Consider the following 21146-nt stretch of genomic DNA (forward strand, 5'->3'; position numbering starts at 1 on the left):
AACAGGAATCTGGGAAAGATGATTATCTTGGTTGTGGCAGCCATATCGGGTGGTCACCCAGCTTTCCCAGAAACACCAAATTACGTGTGTTTGTTATTTAAAGGGATATGCGCGGTATATTTTCAGCACTTTAAAATGTGAGATAAGGCTCCAGCCTGCGACCCATCATCCCACCCGCGACCCATCCCCCCACCCATGACCCATCATCCCACCCGCGATCGCACAGTTGTCTTCAAAACATTGACATTATAAAGGAACGCCTGCTGGATGCCGGCCACAGAAATGAGGGATAGGACACTGGGCTCGGGCCAGATCCGAGGAAGCTCTGGAGTCTTGTGGGGTCTTCTCAGTGATGGTATTATATACCTCAGTAGGGGGGCACTGGGCAAAAACAAACCCTCTGATCAAAAACCGTTCTTCATTCCCAGGAGCCTCCAGTGATAACAGTCACGGCTTAACGGGATTGTACGGTTCATATAGCGCGCCGTATTAGATTATACGGACAGCATAGGGTACCCCCTCCCCCCTCGGCACGACTACAAATTACACGTTCTGGCATGGGAAAAGTGAAGCAGTTGTTCATAGCAACCAATCAGATTTCAGCTCTCATTTTTCAGAGGCCCTTTTGAAAACGAAAGTAAAACCCGGATTGGTTGCTATGGGTAACTGTTCACATTTCCCTTGAACTGGTTCTGCCAAATCTCCCTCATTGGACTTCAATGGTCGCCGTGGAAATGGCGGCGGCTTTCATCACCGGATGGGGCCCACCGCGGCCATCACACACCGATACAGAACAGTTGCAAGGGCAGGATCTATAAAGCACCGCTCATCCTGATCCACCTGATCCATGAATAGTATTGCCAGAGCTACAATAGTACCTTAGGCCGCACGCACACCATGCGGATTACGCGCGGATTTCCCTACAGCGCCAGCAAAATAAACGAGATCTCAAGTAATCGCATCTAGACGGTGCAGAATTTTTCCGCACGTAAATCGACCTGCGTTGCGGAGCTTATAATTTATCTTGCGTTTCCGTCTCAGAATTGTACGAGGTCAATTTAAAAAAAACGCACCAAGATTTGACGATTAAAATCCGCACCCGTTTACGCATCAAAATGTAAAGTCTGCACCTAAAAACGGATTTAAAAAAACACACAATATTACGTAGAGTTTTACTAGCGGTTTTGACGTGGATTTTTCACATCAAATTCCGCAAGGTGCGAATGTAACCTAGGGCTTTATGCACGAGTTGCGTTTTTTGCTGCGGAAAATACGCACCAAAATGACAGCAATATGCAGGTAGAAGACGCACCTAATCGTGCGTCTTTCGGTGCGGTTTTTCCGTTTTGATGCGTTTTCATGCGATTTTCCACAGCACTAGTCAAATACAATTCGCAAGCGGAAACGCAAGATAAATGGACACGACGCGGATTCTAAAAAACGCACTACAGGTCAATTTCCGTCCTGAAAAATACGGCAGCGCGTACATGAGATTTCCTGGACTACGCTGCGGAAACCGCACGTAATACGCATCGTGTGCATTGAGCCCAACAGTTACGAGACCAGAATAGTATCAGAGGGGCGGTTGGAGCACGGAGTCGGCCTCGCATGTCCGGCACTCCCTCCCGACCCCCTAAAACCTGTACGTCCAAACCCAACACAAAGTAACGCAGGCCTGCTGATGAAAGTCCTAGATTTCAGTCTGTGCAAATTTAACAAGTCCTGCGCCAATTGGAACCATCTGTACGAAATTAAAGCGCCTTCTACCTGCCAAGAGCAGCGGGCGGAGTGAGGCGTTTCCGTGTGCAGGCGCCCCGCATTCACTTTGCTGACATCTTGCAATTCGATCCGGCGCTCCAGGATCCTAAACAAACAGTCCAGAGATCAGCGTCACGATCAGGAAACCATTCCAGGGAAGCGAGAGGAAGGGGGGGGGGGCTGGAAACCGGGGGAGGGGATCACATGGGAGAAAGTTTACTTCTATTCCGCGTTTATCCCTTCAGAGGCTCCGTGTTCTACAAAGAGCGCTCGTTAAATATTCATCCTGCGCCGGCGGCCGGACTGCAGCCGCCATCATCAGCGCTGGTCAGATCACATTATAGGATCGATGAAACGACAGCGAACCTCAAGTGTCCAGAGCGCTGGTGAACCTGCGTATATCAGGGAACGGCGTATATAGCAAAGACCCGCAGCACAGAGTATTTCAGGAGAGGCGTGTGAGAAGCGACCTGATGACTTCTGTGAGGTTAGCGAGGTCAGGGCCGTATGGGACAGGGGAAGCATCACGATGTGAGGAGAGGAAGACGGAGGTCAAGGTGATAGAGTGCCCAGCAGCACAGATTATTTCAGGAGAGAGTGCTAATCGTGCGCAAGGCCAGTGACCTGCACACCCTTGTGAGGACAGGGAAAACATTATAAATGAATGTGGACTTTATGGAAGGTCACGGACGAAGAGAAAAACGGAAGAAGCATGGTTCCCAGCAGAACAGAGTATTTCAGGACAGTATGTATCTTGTGGGGGGCAATGACCTGTCCACTCATGATGATGTTCATGGGCTCTGAGTGACGGGGCAGTGCACTGACATTGGAAGAGGAATTCTAGACAAGTATGAGATCACAGACTGGAAAGATCAGGGTCCTCCGCAGCACAGAGTATTTCAGGAGAGGAGTGTGCATGTGTGAGCAGTGATCGCCACTCATGTGAGAATGTTAGTGAAGAGGGGCAGTGTCGAAGTGAGGAGGGGAAGTGGGAGGTGTTACATAGTGGAGCAAGGTACCTAGCAGCACAGAGTATTTCAGGATGTAATAGCGAAGGAGCTAAATATTTCGAACTAAACTGTATATTCTTTATATAAATCCCCTGTCCGCTATGGATGTAAACATGAAACCCGATCAGTACGACATCGACTCGACGTTCTCACCCCCGGACTATTTATTAAACAGGGAAAATGGGAGCAGCGACGTAGACGATTCGCGCTGAAATAAAGGAGTTGTCGGATAATAAAAATACATTCCTCAGCTGTGGCGCCCCACGAAAATATGCCGCTGTATATACGGTTAGGTTTACTTTTACAACGCAATAAAAAAGTTTCATTAACCCAATGTGTGTTAGAGGGGGAGACCTGACCGGAATGGAGTCACGTAAATCCAACATATGGGGGTGCGTGGTCGCCCCTTCTGTTCTATAACCAGGGCCCGTCCCCTAAAATCAACCCTAAAGCAGCGGCTTAACGGAATAAGAAAAACATGGTGGCTTTTTTCCAAAAACAGCGCCACACCGGTCCATAGGTTGTGTCTGGTATTACAGCTCAGCTCTATTGAAGTAAATAGGGCTGAGCTGCAATACCCCACACAACCTGTGGACAGGTGTGGCGCTGTTTCTGGAAGAAAGTATACGTGTTTCAGGGAAAGCTGGGCAGGAACTAATATGGCTGCCACACAGCTTTTCTAGTGCCCCGATTTGCATATCTGCACCATGACTATAGAGGAGTATTACAGAAGCCGTTGCCTCCTCTCCCGCAGCACAGAGTATTTGAGGAGTTTCCATGATGGCCTCTTTATAGTCAATCTCATCCTCTCCTTGTTTTCCCAATTACAGCTCGTTCACTTTTCGGTCGGTTGCCGTGGGAACCAGAATTGAGTCTTTTTTCCCCAGACTAAGTGATAGACGATGGGTTAAATGCTGAATCTCTCCAAATCCCACACACTAACGTAGCATCTGGACGCTGCGGAGAGGGATGTAAAAACAGGACTGAAGTGCAGTGTGAATGTGGTCTAAGAGCGGTCAGGGTTTTTGAGACTTTTTAACCCATGTGAGACGCGTGATTACCCCAGATCACCACCCGGGGGCTCCACCACCACGGCCCGCCAGGGGAAGAGATAATCTCCCCAGCAAGAGACTCACACGCGACAATAGTCACAGTTACGGGAATGAACCTTCTATAAAACACCAATTTCCTGAAATACTCAGTGCTGCTGTTGCACCTGCTGTTTTTATGATCTCAGTCTTGTGTCCATTTCACTCACATTAGCTGCAGCCGGGTCCTCGTGAACATCATTGCATGAGTGGACAGATAACAGAACACTCCTCTCCTTTAACTTTCAGTCTGTGACCTTCCACTTTTCTCCATTGTCCCCCTCTCATCTTGACACTGTTCCAGTCACTTGTAGCCCAGTCCTCAATATCACCGCAAGAGTGGACAGATCATCCCCCCATCGACACACACCTCTCCTGAAATACTCTGTACTGCTGGAGGACCCTGCTTCTTCCACTATGTAACATTTACCCTCAAATCATGACAATGCCCTCACAAGCCGCAGTCCTGTCCTCCCTATCACGAGTGGGCAGGTCACAAGATCCGCACACTGCTCCCCTGAAATACTCTGTGCTGCTGGAGACCCTGTTTTTACCTCTGTCTATTCTCCCACTTGCGTCTATGCCCCCCTTCCCCTTATCACATACAGCCCTGTCCTCCCTGGCAATCACTGGTAAACAGGTCAGTACCCCATCATCTCCTGAAATACTCTGTGCTGCAGAAGGAACCCCCTAACATCTCCTCTCAATAGGACAGTGTAACCTGTCACATGCAGCCCTGTCATCACATGGCTGGACAGGTCACAAGTTCAGCACACTGCTCTTTTGAAATACTCTGTGCTGCGGTAGACCCTATTCTTTCCCCTCTCAGTACATATAGCCCTGTCTTCACCGACAATCACATGATTGGACAGGTCACTACCCCCACCCTTCTAGATCCGCTCCTGAAATACTCTGTGCTGCTGCAGTCATTCCCCTAAACGAACTGTAATCCAGGATGAATATATTTAATTTCTTTAAAATTCGGATTATGGATTGCGATGAGTCGATGAAACCTTACGGGAAACGCAGCTCAGGTTACTACAAACAATACCCCGGAGCTGAGCAGCTTCCATTAATGCAGAACGCGTCCTTGGCACGGAGCGGAGATCGCGCTCAGATCTTCATCAATATTCTCTTCAGTAAATTATAGTCATGTCTGCCAACGAGCGCGCGGTGTCAAAACAGGGGGAAAATAACACATCTTACGCCAGGTCGACGCCGGCCGGAGGGGGGTCCGCAGATGTTACCGCAACCAGAAGCCTCGGATAAAAGCGTCCGAACAGCGGGAACCGACCTCTTACGCCAATGAAGATTCCAGAGAAATATTCTTGTGGGGAGTGCCAGAGAGCGGCGCCCACGTGTGCCCTGCCTGCCATATCAATTACAAATACATCAAATATCTGAGGCTTCCTCATAAATCACCATCATTTACCCCGAGGATTACACAACGGGGGGCACGACGAGACCCCCAATCACACAAACACGTCCTGGCAGCTTCAAAAGCACAACTCCACTACGAACAACATTTCCCAGTGACGAGAAGTTGTGCAATTTTGCAGCCACTTCGCTTTACGGATCTATATTTTATGCTCCATTCACACCAAAAGCTGCATTCAAAAATTCTGTTGGTTGTTATTGGAAACAGACTGCAGATTAGCTCCATCCGGTGGTCAGCGGATGAGCCTCTAACTGTATAACGGTCCTCTAAGCTCCCGGAGTCTAAACTGCTCTCTTGTAACAGGAAACCAGGAGAAATTGGAAAGCAGCTCTGGATGCGACTAGAGTTGACGACGCTGATGTAATGCAAGTTCTGTACAAAATAAATGGCTGGGCCGTAGCTGAATAAATAACTGCAGAAGACTATTTTTTTTGCTCAAAAACAGAAAAAGAAAATCCCATTATTAGACTTCTGACCAATGGGAGCGATTTCTCACCCGTCTATACGCCCGATTAGTGTAAATGGACATCAGAGAGGGGGGTCCTCTGTTTGGGGCTCCCGTCCCGTTAGGCTCGTCCTGTCCATCGATTACATCTGAATTGCCGCCATGTTTGGCCAACAGATGTTTGTTTCAGCTTTTTATCGTCACCCAGCTTTCCCAGAGGCCATATTGGCAGCCATAAGGGGCGCAGAGGTTGTATTTACACCCGAGACCCGATACCTGCCCACGGGACCCTGCGCCTCTCGCTCCTGCGCTGCGTTCCTGATACTCCCCCAACCAAATCACAGCAGACGTGTTAGGACTCGAGATCCGCAGAGTGGGGGGGGGGGGGGGGTGGAAAGCGAAAGGGTCTCTCGTAATGGCGAAGGCTGGTCGGCTCGTTGGGCCTGTGTATGCTGTCAGAACAGAGGTCGCCACCCAGCTTTCCTAGAGACCTGAAAGTAAAACTCAGTGATACATCCACCGCTGCATAGCCAGTAGTCATTGCTATTCTGGAGTCTAGGAAAGCTGGATGAGAACCAATGTTATGGCAGACACCAATTCTAGTTAACCGTTCCTGGGAAAGCTGGGTGACCACTAATAAAGACATAACTCCAGTTCCCACCGTGGATGTTATTCAGCTTTCCCAAAGATCTGAAAAGGCAAATCTATGTACTTCTGTGTGGGAACAGCAGACCTTTTGGTTGTCACCCAGCTTTCCCGTATCAGATAAATAGACTTTGTGCGATCTCTATGGAGCCGCACGAATAACGGTGGACACCCGGAGACAGAACCGGTGCCTCAGCACATCTAGTGGGACGCCGGGCGCGGGGGAGTGACGCCGGGCGCGGGGGGAGTGACGCCGGGCGCGGGGGGAGTGACGCCGGGCGCGGGGGGAGTGACGCCGGGCGCGGGGGGAGTGACGCCATGCAGGAAAGTAGACAAGGAAAAGCCTGGAATTCCCATTATGTGAGGGGCAGAATAACGTATCACAACATCAATGTACAACGGCAGGGAACGCCCAGAACTACGTACACAAAGCTTCAGAGCTATTCCCCTACATTCAGCGTATATGCTGCACTCACTATAGGGCCCTATAGATGTGACATGCCAAGAGAGTCCTCAACGCTTCCTGTCAAAAATGGAGTTGACGAGTTTTTTGACGCGGAAACCGCGCCGCAAAACTACTCAAAAGCCGCCCGAAAATGCCTCCCATTGATTTCAATGGGAGTTGGACGAGTATATTTTACCGCGAGTAAAAAAAAACGCGTCGCGGTAAAAAGAAGCGTCATGACCCGTCTTGAGGCGGTTTCCGCCTCCAAAACCCCATTTCAATGAGTCAGAAAGAGGAAATATAAGAATATTTAAGAACTACTATAATACTGCCCCCTATATACAAGAATATAACTACTATAATACTGCTCCTATATACAAGAATATAACTACTATAATACTGCACCCTATATACAAGAATATAACTACTATAATACTGCTCCTATATACAAGAATATAACTACTATAATACTGCTCCTATATACAAGAATATAACTACTATAATACTGCCCCCTATATACAAGAATATAACTACTATAATATTGCCCCTATATACAAGAATATAACTACTATAATACTGCCCCTATATACAAGAATATAACTACTATAATACTGCCCCTATATACAAGAATATAACTACTATAATACTGCTCCCTATATACAAGAATATAACTACTATAATACTGCTCCTATATACAAGAATATAACTACTATAATACTGCTCCTATATACAAGAATATAACTACTATAATACTGCTCCCTATATACAAGAATATAACTACTATAATACTGCTCCTATATACAAGAATATGACTACTATAATACTGCTCCTATATACAGGAATATAACTACTATAATACTGCCCCCTATATACAAGAATATAACTACTATAATACTGCTCCTATATACAAGAATATAACTACTATAATACTGCTCCTATATACAAGAATATAACTACTATAATACTGCTCCCTATATACAAGAATATAACTACTATAATACTGCTCCTATATACAAGAATATGACTACTATAATACTGCTCCTATATACAGGAATATAACTACTATAATACTGCCCCCTATATACAAGAATATAACTACTATAATACTGCCCCTATATACGAGAATATAACTACTATAATACTGCCCCCTATATACAAGAATATAACTACTATAATACTGCCCCTATATACAAGAATATAACTACTATAATACTGCTCCTATATACAAGAATATAACTACTATAATACTGCCCCTATATACAAGAATATAACTACTATAATACTGCCCCCTATATACAAGAATATAACTACTATAATACTGCCCCTATATACAAGAATATAACTACTATAATACTGCCCCCTATATACAAGAATATAACTACTATAATACTGCCTCCTATATACAAGAATATAACTACTATAATACTGCCCCTATATACAAGAATATAACTACTATAATACTGCTCCTATATACAAGAATATAACTACTATAATACTGCTCCCTATATACAAGAATATAACTACTATAATACTGCCCCCTATATACAAGAATATAACTACTATAATACTGCCCCCTATATACAAGAATATAACTACTATAATACTGCCCCCTATATACAAGAATATAACTACTATAATACTGCTCCTATATCCAAGAATATAACTACTATAATACTGCTCCCTATATACAAGAATATAACTACTATAATACTGCTCCTATATACAAGAATATAACTACTATAATACTGCTACCTATATACAAGAATATAACTACTATCATACTGCCCCTATATACAAGAATATAACTACTATAATACTGCTCCCTATATACAGGAATATAATTACTATAATACTGCTCCCTATATACAGGAATATAACTACTATAATACTGCTCCTATATACAAGAATATAATTACTATAATACTGCTCCCTATATACAAGAATATAACTACTATAATACTGCCCCCTATATACAAGAATATAACTACTATAATACTGCTACCTATATACAAGAATATAACTACTATAATACTGCTCCTATATACAAGAATATAACTACTATAATACTGCCCCTATATACAAGAATATATCTACTATAATACTGCCCCCTACATACCAGAATATAACTACTATAATACTGCCTCCTATATACAAGAATATAACTACTATAATACTGCCCCTATATACAAGAATATAACTACTATAATACTGCCCCTATATACAAGAATATAACTACTATAATACTGCCCCCTATATACAAGAATATAACTACTATAATACTGCCCCCTATATACGAGAATATAACTACTATAATACTGCCCCCTATATACAAGAATATAACTACTATAATACTGCCCCTATATACAAGAATATAACTACTATAATACTGCCCCCTATATACAAGAATATAACTACTATAATACTGCCCCCTATATACAAGAATATAACTACTATAATACTGCCCCTATATACAAGAATATAACTACTATAATACTGCCCCTATATACAAGAATATAACTACTATAATACTGCTCCCTATATACAAGAATATAACTACTATAATACTGCCCCCTATATACAAGAATATAACTACTATAATACTGCCCCCTATATACAAGAATATAACTACTATAATACTGCCCCTATATACAAGAATATAACTACTATAATACTGCTCCCTATATACAAGAATATAACTACTATAATACTGCCCCCTATATACAAGAATATAACTACTATAATACTGCCCCTATATATAAGAATATAAGTACTATAATACTGCCCCCTATATACAAGAATATAACTACTATCATACTGCCCCCTATATACAAGAATATAACTACTATAATACTGCCCCTATATACAAGAATATAACTACTATCATACTGCCCCTATATACAAGAATATAACTACTATAATACTGCTCCCTATATACAGGAATATAATTACTATAATACTGCTCCCTATATACAGGAATATAACTACTATAATACTGCTCCTATATACAAGAATATAATTACTATAATACTGCTCCCTATATACAAGAATATAACTACTATAATACTGCCCCCTATATACAAGAATATAACTACTATAATACTGCCCCCTATATACAAGAATATAACTACAATAATACTGGCCCTATATACAAGAATATAACTACTATAATACTGCCCCCTATATGCAAGAATATAACTACTATAATACTGCCCCTATATACAAGAATATAACTACTATAATACTGCCCCCTATATACAAGAATATAACTACTATAATACTGCCCTCTATATACAAGAATATAACTACTAGAATACTGCTCCATATATACAAGAATATAACTACTATAATACTGCCCCCTATATACAGGAATATAACTACTATAATACTGCTCCATATATACAAGAATATAACTACTATAATACTGCTCCCTATATACAAGAATAGAACTGCTATAATACTGCTCCTATATACAAGAATATAACTACTATAATACTGCCCCTATATACAAGAATATAACTACTATAATACTGCCCCCTATATACAAGAATATAACTGCTATAATACTGCCCCTATATACAAGAATATAACTACTATAATACTGCCCCTATATACAAGAATATAACGGCTATAATACTGCTCCTATATACTAGAATATAACGGCTATAATACTGCTCCTATATACAAGAATATAACTACTATAATACTGCCCCTATATACAAGAATATAACTACTATAATACTGCCCCCTATGTACAAGAATATAACTACTATAATACTGCTTCTATATACAAGAATATAACTACTATAATACTGCCCCTATATACAAGAATATAACTACTATAATACTGCTCCCTATATACAAGAATATAACTACTATAATACTGCTTCTATATACAAGAATATAACTACTATAATACTGCTCCTATATACAAGAATATAACTACTATAATACTGCTCCCTATATACAAGAATATAACTACTATAATACTGCCCCTATATACAAGAATATAACTACTATAATACTGCCCCTATATACAAGAATATAACTACTATAATACTGCTCCCTATATACAAGAATATAACTACTATAATACTGCTCCCTATATACAAGAATATAACTACTATAATACTGGCCCTATATACAAGAATATAACTACTATAATACTGGCCCTATATACAAGAATATAACTACTATAATACTGCCCCCTATATACATGAATATAACTACTATAATACTGCTCCCTATATACAAGAATATAACTACTATAATACTGCCCCCTATATACAAGAATATAATTACTATAATACTGCCCCCTATATACAAGAATATAACTACTATAATACTGCTCCTATATACAAGAATATAACTACTATAATACTGCTCCCTATATACAAGAATATAACTACTATAATACTGCCTCTATATACAGGAATATAACTACTATAATACTGCCCCTATATACAAGAATATAACTACTATAATACTGCCTCTATGTACAAGAATATAACTACTATAATACTGCTTCTATATACAAGAATATAACTACTATAATACTGCCCCTATATACAAGAATATAACTACTATAATACTGCTCCCTATATACAAGAATATAACTACTATAATACTGCTTCTATATACAAGAATATAACTACTATAATACTGCTCCTATATACAAGAATATAACTACTATAATACTGCTCCCTATATACAAGAATATAACTACTATAATACTGCCTCCTATATACAAGAATATAACTACTATAATACTGCCTCTATATACAGGAATATAACTACTATAATACTGCCCCTATATACAAGAATATAACTACTATAAGGCCCTGTTCACACTGAGGTTTTTTTGGAGTGGTTTTGTACCACAGGCGTTTTTTTTACGCTAATTTTGCCGCGTTTTGTTACCTCTTACAGTCAAAAGGAAAACACCCTGAGCGGTTTTTGCCATAAACCACGTAAAAAACCGTGGCGGCCATTGTTTTCCATCTCCCGTTGATTTCAATGGGGTTTTTGAGACAAACTGCCTCAAGATAGAGTATGTTGCTGACTTTTTCCGCTCGTGGAAAAAAACGCCTCCACCTCCTATTGAAATCAATGGGAGGCAATTTTGTTTTTTGCCCCCTATCGTCAGGTATATCCTCATATTCGGATTGCTCGGTCAGGAATTGTATAATGTCCTCGGCTTCTCCTTATATCAGGCGCTGTGTTAGACAATGAGTCACGCGTCGTGCAGATTTCAGGACGAGACATCTGGAGAAGAGATCTGTGGAGAACTTTCTTACAAACTTTTCTGAGCAACAAAGGCGGTGAGGAGACGGTGAGACTAGTATTAGGAGACGGTGAGACTAGTATTAGGAGACGGTGAGACTAGTATTAGGAGACGGTGAGACTAGTATTAGGAGACGGTGAGACTAGTATTAGGAGACGGTGAGACTAGTATTAGGAGACGGTGAGACTAGTATTAGGAGACGGTGAGACTAGTATTAGGAGACGGTGAGACTAGTATTAGGAGACGGTGAGACTAGTATTAGGAGACGGTGAGACTAGTATTAGGAGACGGTGAGACTAGTATTAGGAGACGGTGAGACTAGTATTAGGAGACGGTGAGACTAGTATTAGGAGACGGTGAGACTAGTATTAGGAGACGGTGAGACTAGTATTAGGAGACGGTGAGACTAGTATTAGGAGACGGTGAGACTAGTATTAGGAGACGGTGAGACTAGTATTAGGAGACGGTGAGACTAGTATTAGGAGACGGTGAGACTAGTATTAGGAGACGGTGAGACTAGTATTAGGAGACGGTGAGACTAGTATTAGGAGACGGTGAGACTAGTATTAGGAGACGGTGAGACTAGTATTAGGAGACGGTGAGACTAGTATTAGGAGACGGTGAGACTAGTATTAGGAGACGGTGAGACTAGTATTAGGAGACGGTGAGACTAGTATTAGGAGACGGTGAGACTAGTATTAGGAGACGGTGAGACTAGTATTAGGAGACGGTGAGACTAGTATTAGGAGACGGTGAGACTAGTATTAGGAGACGGTGAGACTAGTATTAGGAGACGGTGAGACTAGTATTAGGAGACGGTGAGACTAGTATTAGGAGACGGTGAGACTAGTATTAGGAGACGGTGAGACTAGTATTAGGAGACGGTGAGACTAGTATTAGGAGACGGTGAGACTAGTATTAGGAGACGGTGAGACTAGTATTAGGAGACGGTGAGACTAGTATTAGGACACGGTGAGAGTAGTATTAGGACACGGTGAGAGTAGTATTAGGACACGGTGAGAGTAGTATTAGGACACGGTGAGAGTAGTATTAGGACACGGTGAGAGTAGTATTAGGACACGGTGAGAGTAGTATTAGGACACGGTGAGAGTAGTATTAGGACACGGTGAGAGTAGTATTAGGACACGGTGAGAGTAGTATTAGGACACGGTGAGAGTAGTATTAGGACACGGTGAGAGTAGTATTAGGACACGGTGAGAGTAGTATTAGGACACGGTGAGAGTAGTATTAGGACACGGTGAGAGTAGTATTAGGACACGGTGAGAGTAGTATTAGGACACGGTGAGAGTAGTATTAGGACACGATGAGAGTAGTATTAGGACACGATGAGAGTAGTATTAGGACACGATGAGAGTAGTATTAGGACACGGTGAGAGTAGTATTAGGACACGGTGAGAGTAGTATTAGGACACGGTGAGAGTAGTATTAGGACACGGTGAGAGTAGTATTAGGACACGGTGAGAGTAGTATTAGGACACGGTGAGAGTAGTATTAGGACACGGTGAGAGTAGTATTAGGACACGGTGAGAGTAGTATTAGGACACGGTGAGAGTAGTATTAGGACACGGTGAGAGTAGTATTAGGACACGGTGAGAGTAGTATTAGGACACGGTGAGAGTAGTATTAGGACACGGTGAGAGTAGTATTAGGACACGGTGAGAGTAGTATTAGGACACGGTGAGAGTAGTATTAGGACACGGTGAGAGTAGTATTAGGACACGGTGAGAGTAGTATTAGGACACGGTGAGAGTAGTATTAGGACACGGTGAGAGTAGTATTAGGACACGGTGAGAGTAGTATTAGGACACGGTGAGAGTAGTATTAGGACACGGTGAGAGTAGTATTAGGACACGGTGAGAGTAGTATTAGGACACGGTGAGAGTAGTATTAGGACACGGTGAGAGTAGTATTAGGACACGGTGAGAGTAGTATTAGGACACGGTGAGAGTAGTATTAGGACACGGTGAGAGTAGTATTAGGACACGGTGAGAGTAGTATTAGGACACGGTGAGAGTAGTATTAGGACACGGTGAGAGTAGTATTAGGACACGGTGAGAGTAGTATTAGGACACGGTGAGAGTAGTATTAGGACACGGTGAGAGTAGTATTAGGACACGGTGAGAGTAGTATTAGGACACGGTGAGAGTAGTATTAGGACACGGTGAGAGTAGTATTAGGACACGGTGAGAGTAGTATTAGGACACGGTGAGAGTAGTATTAGGACACGGTGAGAGTAGTATTAGGACACGGTGAGAGTAGTATTAGGACACGGTGAGAGTAGTATTAGGACACGGTGAGAGTAGTATTAGGACACGGTGAGAGTAGTATTAGGACACGGTGAGAGTAGTATTAGGACACGGTGAGAGTAGTATTAGGACACGGTGAGAGTAGTATTAGGACACGGTGAGAGTAGTATTAGGACACGGTGAGAGTAGTATTAGGACACGGTGAGAGTAGTATTAGGACACGGTGAGAGTAGTATTAGGACACGGTGAGAGTAGTATTAGGACACGGTGAGAGTAGTATTAGGACACGGTGAGAGTAGTATTAGGACACGGTGAGAGTAGTATTAGGACACGGTGAGAGTAGTATTAGGACACGGTGAGAGTAGTATTAGGACACGGTGAGAGTAGTATTAGGACACGGTGAGAGTAGTATTAGGACACGGTGAGAGTAGTATTAGGACACGGTGAGAGTAGTATTAGGACACGGTGAGAGTAGTATTAGGACACGGTGAGAGTAGTATTAGGACACGGTGAGAGTAGTATTAGGACACGGTGAGAGTAGTATTAGGACACGGTGAGAGTAGTATTAGGACACGGTGAGAGTAGTATTAGGACACGGTGAGAGTAGTATTAGGACACGGTGAGAGTAGTATTAGGACACGGTGAGAGTAGTATTAGGACACGGTGAGAGTAGTATTAGGACACGGTGAGAGTAGTATTAGGACACGGTGAGAGTAGTATTAGGACACGGTGAGAGTAGTATTAGGACACGGTGAGAGTAGTATTAGGACACGGTGAGAGTAGTATTAGGACACGGTGAGAGTAGTATTAGGACACGGTGAGAGTAGTATTAGGACACGGTGAGAGTAGTATTAGGACACGGTGAGAGTAGTATTAGGACACGGTGAGAGTAGTATTAGGACACGATGAGAGTAGTATTAGGACACGATGAGAGTAGTATTAGGACACGATGAGAGTAGTATTAGGACACGATGAGAGTAGTATTAGGACACGATGAGAGTAGTATTAGGACACGATGAGAGTAGTATTAGGACACGATGAGAGTAGTATTAGGACACGATGAGAGTAGTATTAGGACACGATGAGAGTAGTATTAGGACACGATGAGAGTAGTATTAGGACACGATGAGAGTAGTATTAGGACACGATGAGAGTAGTATTAGGACACGGTGAGAGTAGTATTAGGACACGGTGAGAGTAGTATTAGGACACGGTGAGAGTAGTATTAGGAGACGATGAGAGTAGTATTAGGACACGATGAGAGTAGTATTAGGACACGATGAGAGTAGTATTAGGAGACGGTGAGAGTAGTATTAGGAGACGGTGAGAGTAGTATTAGGAGACGGTGAGAGTAGTATTAGGAGACGGTGAGAGTAGTATTAGGACACTATGAGAGTAGTATTAGGACACGATGAGAGTAGTATTAGGACACGATGAGAGTAGTATTAGGACACGATGAGAGTAGTATTAGGTCATTGTCTCCGCTCTATACTTGTACGCCGTTGATCGCTCTGACATTTCCGGCTTGGTTTGCGGGACAATTAGCGGATTGTCTATTAATTACTAAGGTGGAGCTAATTATCCAGTAATGATGAGGAGAATGTGTGACATCACTGAGGGTACAAGGGACACTACAGTCCGTCTTCTCCACGTACAGCTCAATCTGAGCTATTGTTCCCTGTTATCAGCCACCAAGCTAGGGGATGCTATGACTGTAGTGTTGCGATGAGTGACCTGAAGAGCAGAAACCTCCCTGACCTTATAATCACGACATCCATTTGTGTGCCGGATATCAGCCGCTCAGCTTATAACGCTCCTGCACTATTATAATCTGTCCAACTTCGGGTTAGTGGCCCTTTAAATCTGAAAATATTTACCTTCCATTTCAAATCCCAAAACAAGGATTTGATTCCTAAATTGTAGAATAGTGGGCAGAGCCACTGAAATTCGTCCTTAATGCCGCCGTTACAGCGGTGGTCACCGGAAGCTTGATATACGGCCACCATTACTCCATAGTCACCTAGCTTTCCAAACATCTTAAATCTGCCTAGTTGATAGAAGTATTCCCATCACAGATGGATATGACATCACTTCCCGATAGTTTGGGGTCCGATTGCCGGGACCCCCATGGTCCTGAGAATGAAGGGACCACGGCTCTGTGCAGGTTAAAACTTTGAAGGGGACGCAGTTCTAAACCCGGCGCTGCGGCCCCATCTTTCTCCGTATCAACGGAGGTCCTGACGTCTGACATCACCGATCAGGAAGTGACGTCATATCCCAGCTATATACCATCACTTTCCATAATGGGAATAGCCCTGCTCCCTCCGCTCCTGTACGGTCACAGAACTACTAGGTAGATTTGCTATTCAGGACTCTGGGAAAGACTGGAGGCTACGCCTGTGGGGGCTGCAGTTGCGGCCATATTGTTGGCCCCCAGCTTTCTTAGAAACAGATAACTAAGAAATGGTTGAATGGAAATATTAACAACATGGCGGAAGACGACAGTTCATCTGTCAGTGAATATGCGGTCCTACGTAAGAGCAGAACATTACAGCTACAGCTCCGTACCCTTACTAGCCAAAATGGCACACAAAATGGCTCCGTGTGGATAATACGACCGCTGAAAGAACATCGAGGAGTCAGAGCTATGAGTGCGGCTTATTAATGAAGGCATCGCTCCCCCCACCTCTCCCTGCAGTGACTGACTGGCTGCTGTGTGTGCGGATACACTATACACGGCGGCCTGTCAATCATCGGGGGGGGGGGGGGGGGCCCTCTAATGAATAACTGAGGATCGCTGAAAGGATAGAGGAGTCCTAGTTATGCATGAGGATCGCTCCCCCCGATGATTGACAGCTCGCTGTCTATACGGTATGTTCATACACAGCAGCCCGTCAGTCACTGCAGGGAGAGGTGGGGGGGACGGACGATCCCTTTATGATACACGGGACTCATAACTACGAGTTCTCTATATTCGTTCAGCGATCCGATGAGAAAACAGCACTTTTTTCTGCCGTTTTAGCTACTAAGGGTATGTTCACACGGCCTTTTTTCAGACGTTTTCCGGGCCGTAAACGCCCCAGAATACCGCTGAAAATACGGGGGGCTGAACGCACCAAAGATCTGCCCATTGATTTCAATGGAAAAAACGGCGCCCCGTAAAAAAAGTGTATGTCACTTCTCCAGCCGTTTTTCATTGGGTCAATAGAAAAACAGCTCCAAAAACGGGCATAAAAAAAAACGCATGAAAATCAGAGCTGTTTTTTTGTTAAGCGTGTGAACCCGGTCTAAGAGTGCGACCTGTAGCTGTAATATTCCGCCCCTACGTTCGGACGACATCTTCATCTGGTAACTGCTACAGAAAGAAAAAAAAAAAACGTAAGTAAAACCCGTTCGTGGCGATTAGGACTCGTGAGGGCCCCTGTTAACGGCCCTAGATCCAATTCCTAGAAAACATCACATGTCACTACCGACGCTCGTCAGCCGATGACCCCTGTGGACATTATTTATCACCTTGACTGTTACCGGAAATATCACATGACATCAACACAATTTAAAGGGCCAGTGGCGTAAACATCGCATACAATTTTCGCTGCCGAATTCGCCGCGTTATAAAAGTGCTGGCTTATATCCGACACACATATGGATGTAAATGTTTCTGGAGATATATTCTCCTGCACTCATGCTAAATTCGACATCCTTTCTCCAGCCTGAAATGGCTGATAACAGAGAACAAAGTGCACATCTGCTAATGCAGAGAAGGTAAGACTGTAGGGTGCCCTGTGCCTTAAAGGGGTTGTCCAGTATTAGAAATACACGGATGCATTCTTTCAAAAATAAAAAATAGCGCCACTCCTGTCCGCAGGTTGTGTCTGGTACTGCAGCTCAGCTTCATTGAAGTGAATGCGGTTGAGCTGCAATACCAGACGCAACCTGCGGACAGAAGTGGTGCGGTTTTAAAGAAAGCATCCATGTTATTCTAATCCTTGACATTTGCACATGTAATCTATTGCTCCCTGTTATCAGCCACTTCAGGCTGGGGAGAGGCTTCATAGTGTTCTTTAATGGGACGAGTGCAAGAAATCCTGCCTCCCCTGATCACTAATTTTTATCTCCACGAGTCCAAACACCGCAGACTTTCTCCGCAGTAAAATCTGTATGTTTTAGGCAAGGACTTCGCCGCGTATTCAGCATCGAAAACCCGCGACAAATTTACAGCACAGAGTCAGTGATCAGGGTTTTCACCCGCTGCAATGCGGAGGGTGCGTTCCGCAGCAAAATCAGTGACAAAATTTGCGTAAAATCCACAAAAAAAAAAAAAAATAAAAAACTGCAGCAAAAATATTCGCCATGTGTGAACTGGGGTAAAGCGGAACTCCATTTCTTTTAAAGGGAAAACACCGTTTTTTTCAGAGCTGAAATAAGAGACCGTGACCCGCCCCGTGAGGGGCGTCATCGCATCTATTTTTACCTCCTAATATTATAATGGATTTTTAATGACGATCGCTCTCAGTAAAGAATGAACCCGCCGGTTGTCAGGACAGGTACTCACGGCGGTGAAAGGTGGATAATTACCCCGGACCCTCCCTGCGCTGGGCGGAACATACGTTTTGGGTCTTTCTGGTAAAACCTCATTCAGAGCGATTAAATCCTAAAAATAGAGAAGACTGCGGAGTGCGGGAAGTGGAAATGTCGAACAGATGTTACTAGTGCGGCGCAGGAGGTGGAAAATAGAAAACGCCGCGCCGATGGAAAACTCCCCCCCCATGCAGCCAGGCAGTCCTGAAAACAGCAGCCATTTCTAATTGTCCCCGTATCACTGAGGTTTGGGGGGAGGGGAGAAGACGTCGTCAACGTTCCGCTCCTTTATACAAGATGGCGGATTCTGACCGGCGCACAATCGCCGAGCGCAACCTCAAAAACTCATAATCCAAATCTTTCCTCAAAGCTTAAATCATCGTATAAAGAAAAGCTCGGCAACCTTCTAATAGACTTTTTCAAGTCACCTGCTTGCGGTCAGTGAATGGTACACATTCTTTTTATATCTAGCAGTTTGAGTGTGCGTGCTTTTTCAATGGGGAATAAGTCGCTGGCAGACACCTCTGGTAGCGGATAACCTCACGCGGAAAAAGAAACGGATCGGGCATGTTAAAATCCAACAGGCCGATCCTTCTTTCCCATGAAACCTTCTATAGGGTGGAGAGTTGGGACATCTCCATACAGATTAGACAGTTGACCGGTCCTGCCAGTTTTCCTCTAATGTGTATGGGCTCCCTAATACTTCTCACAGCTGAGGGTTTGTTACAATTGTATCCAGTCTAGACAATCCTCTGATATGGAGATAGAATACTGAAGCCTTAAAGGGGTATTCCCATATATCAAAACTTTGATTGGTGGGGGTGTGACCTCTGGAACGAAGTAAATGAGGCTTCACTACCAGCCCACCCAGAAAGTGTGACTTTAACTAGCGGTGCGGCTCCTTCAGTTTGAGAAGGGGTGGGGGTCCCGGCAGTCGATCCTAGACATACGCCCCTTTACACTGGTTACGATTCATTCAGTATCGGTAAACGCACACGACCTTTACATTCACAGCGTCTACACCCGACTATCACACGGCTCGCAGGAAACGCCTCCCCAATGATCGAAATGATCTATATCTCCACCACGTACCTGCTCGTTGCGGTTTTGAAAAAACGGTTCTGTGTAAATGGGCCTAACATTGTACCAAGCCCTCAGCTATGAGACAGCTGTACAGATTTTTAGCCTCGGGGTGCAAACCTGGAGATTCCTATTCACTGACAGCAAACAGAGATCTTAAAAAAGGTAAGACCGCAGTAAAAGTGAATGGCAAACTTTCATTATATAATGATTAGGTTAATTTACCATTAAATGGGTCTTTATCTTGAATATTAGGACATATGGGGTGTAATAAAGGGGGAGCAGAGCGGACCGGCTCTCCGGCATAGTCACCCGCTGGCGTCCGTTTCTAGGCAACCACCAGAACTTCTTCCCCTTTAAGTGGTCGGGAGTAAACTCCACCCCAGCGATTACATGACGTGGAGCTGCTTTCACGGCGGATATGGATGTGAATGGGTTTCCTGATCTCTCCGCTCCAGATTTCCTTCTCGGCTGAGGGGCAGACGTGACGCGGACTCTTTCCTTGCCTGGGTTATCTGCGGGGTCCTCTATGCGGCTCGTATCTTACACTGCAGATGCCGGGTCCTGCCAGTCAGGTCCACCCCCATCCTTTATAATGGGCACATGGATGGCATCAAATCAGAACTAACCCATGGTAGCGACAAAGCGGAATTATAAAAAAAAAAATTGGTTTGACTTTGATCATAAATCGGAATACGTTTCCAAAAACAGCCATCACCCAGCTTTCCACGAATCCTGAATGGTAAATTTGTCTAATTAAACTCATGAGATGTGGAAGGGATTTTCTCCAGATATAACCCGGGTCGCTGCAGTAAACTGGAAGATGAGACATAAGCGAGGAACGAAGACGAGTCATTCCTGAGGTGTGAGGTCATTTGTTGTAGGATTAGATCCCGTGTCTCAGGACAGAGGCCGGAACATCTTCAGATCATCTCACAGACGACGGAGGCCGCAGGACAGCACGGCTGCTATACCAGGAGGAGTCATATACATGAATAGAAATCTTATCCACAACACTAATGGACAAACGTTCCTATAATGGGAAATCTCAGCCAGTCCTTAGTAGCGACAGAGACGAAAAGGCAGAAGCAATCGTCTTTTATGCAATTTA

At 43.4% G+C, this 21146-nt stretch overlaps 1 protein-coding gene across 3 annotated transcripts in view; it reads right to left on the bottom strand.

Annotated features, from left to right (window-relative positions):
• RASSF8 (Ras association domain family member 8) overlaps nt 1-21146 on the bottom strand; it is a 62044-nt gene that overhangs the window by 16580 nt on the left and 24318 nt on the right. The window contains exon 1 of one of the 3 annotated variants that reach the window (XM_075855780.1): nt 1768-1850. The exons of 1 other annotated variant lie outside the window; for it this stretch is intronic. The gene's annotated coding sequence lies outside the window, so the exon portion shown is untranslated. Of the gene's footprint in view, nt 1-366; nt 468-1767; nt 1851-21146 lie in introns of those variants that run through there. One more of the 3 variants, XM_075855781.1, reaches the window with a different exon arrangement.

The sequence above is a fragment of the Rhinoderma darwinii genome, chromosome 3 (genome assembly GCF_050947455.1).
Source record: "Rhinoderma darwinii isolate aRhiDar2 chromosome 3, aRhiDar2.hap1, whole genome shotgun sequence".
Lineage (NCBI taxonomy): Eukaryota > Metazoa > Chordata > Amphibia > Anura > Rhinodermatidae > Rhinoderma > Rhinoderma darwinii.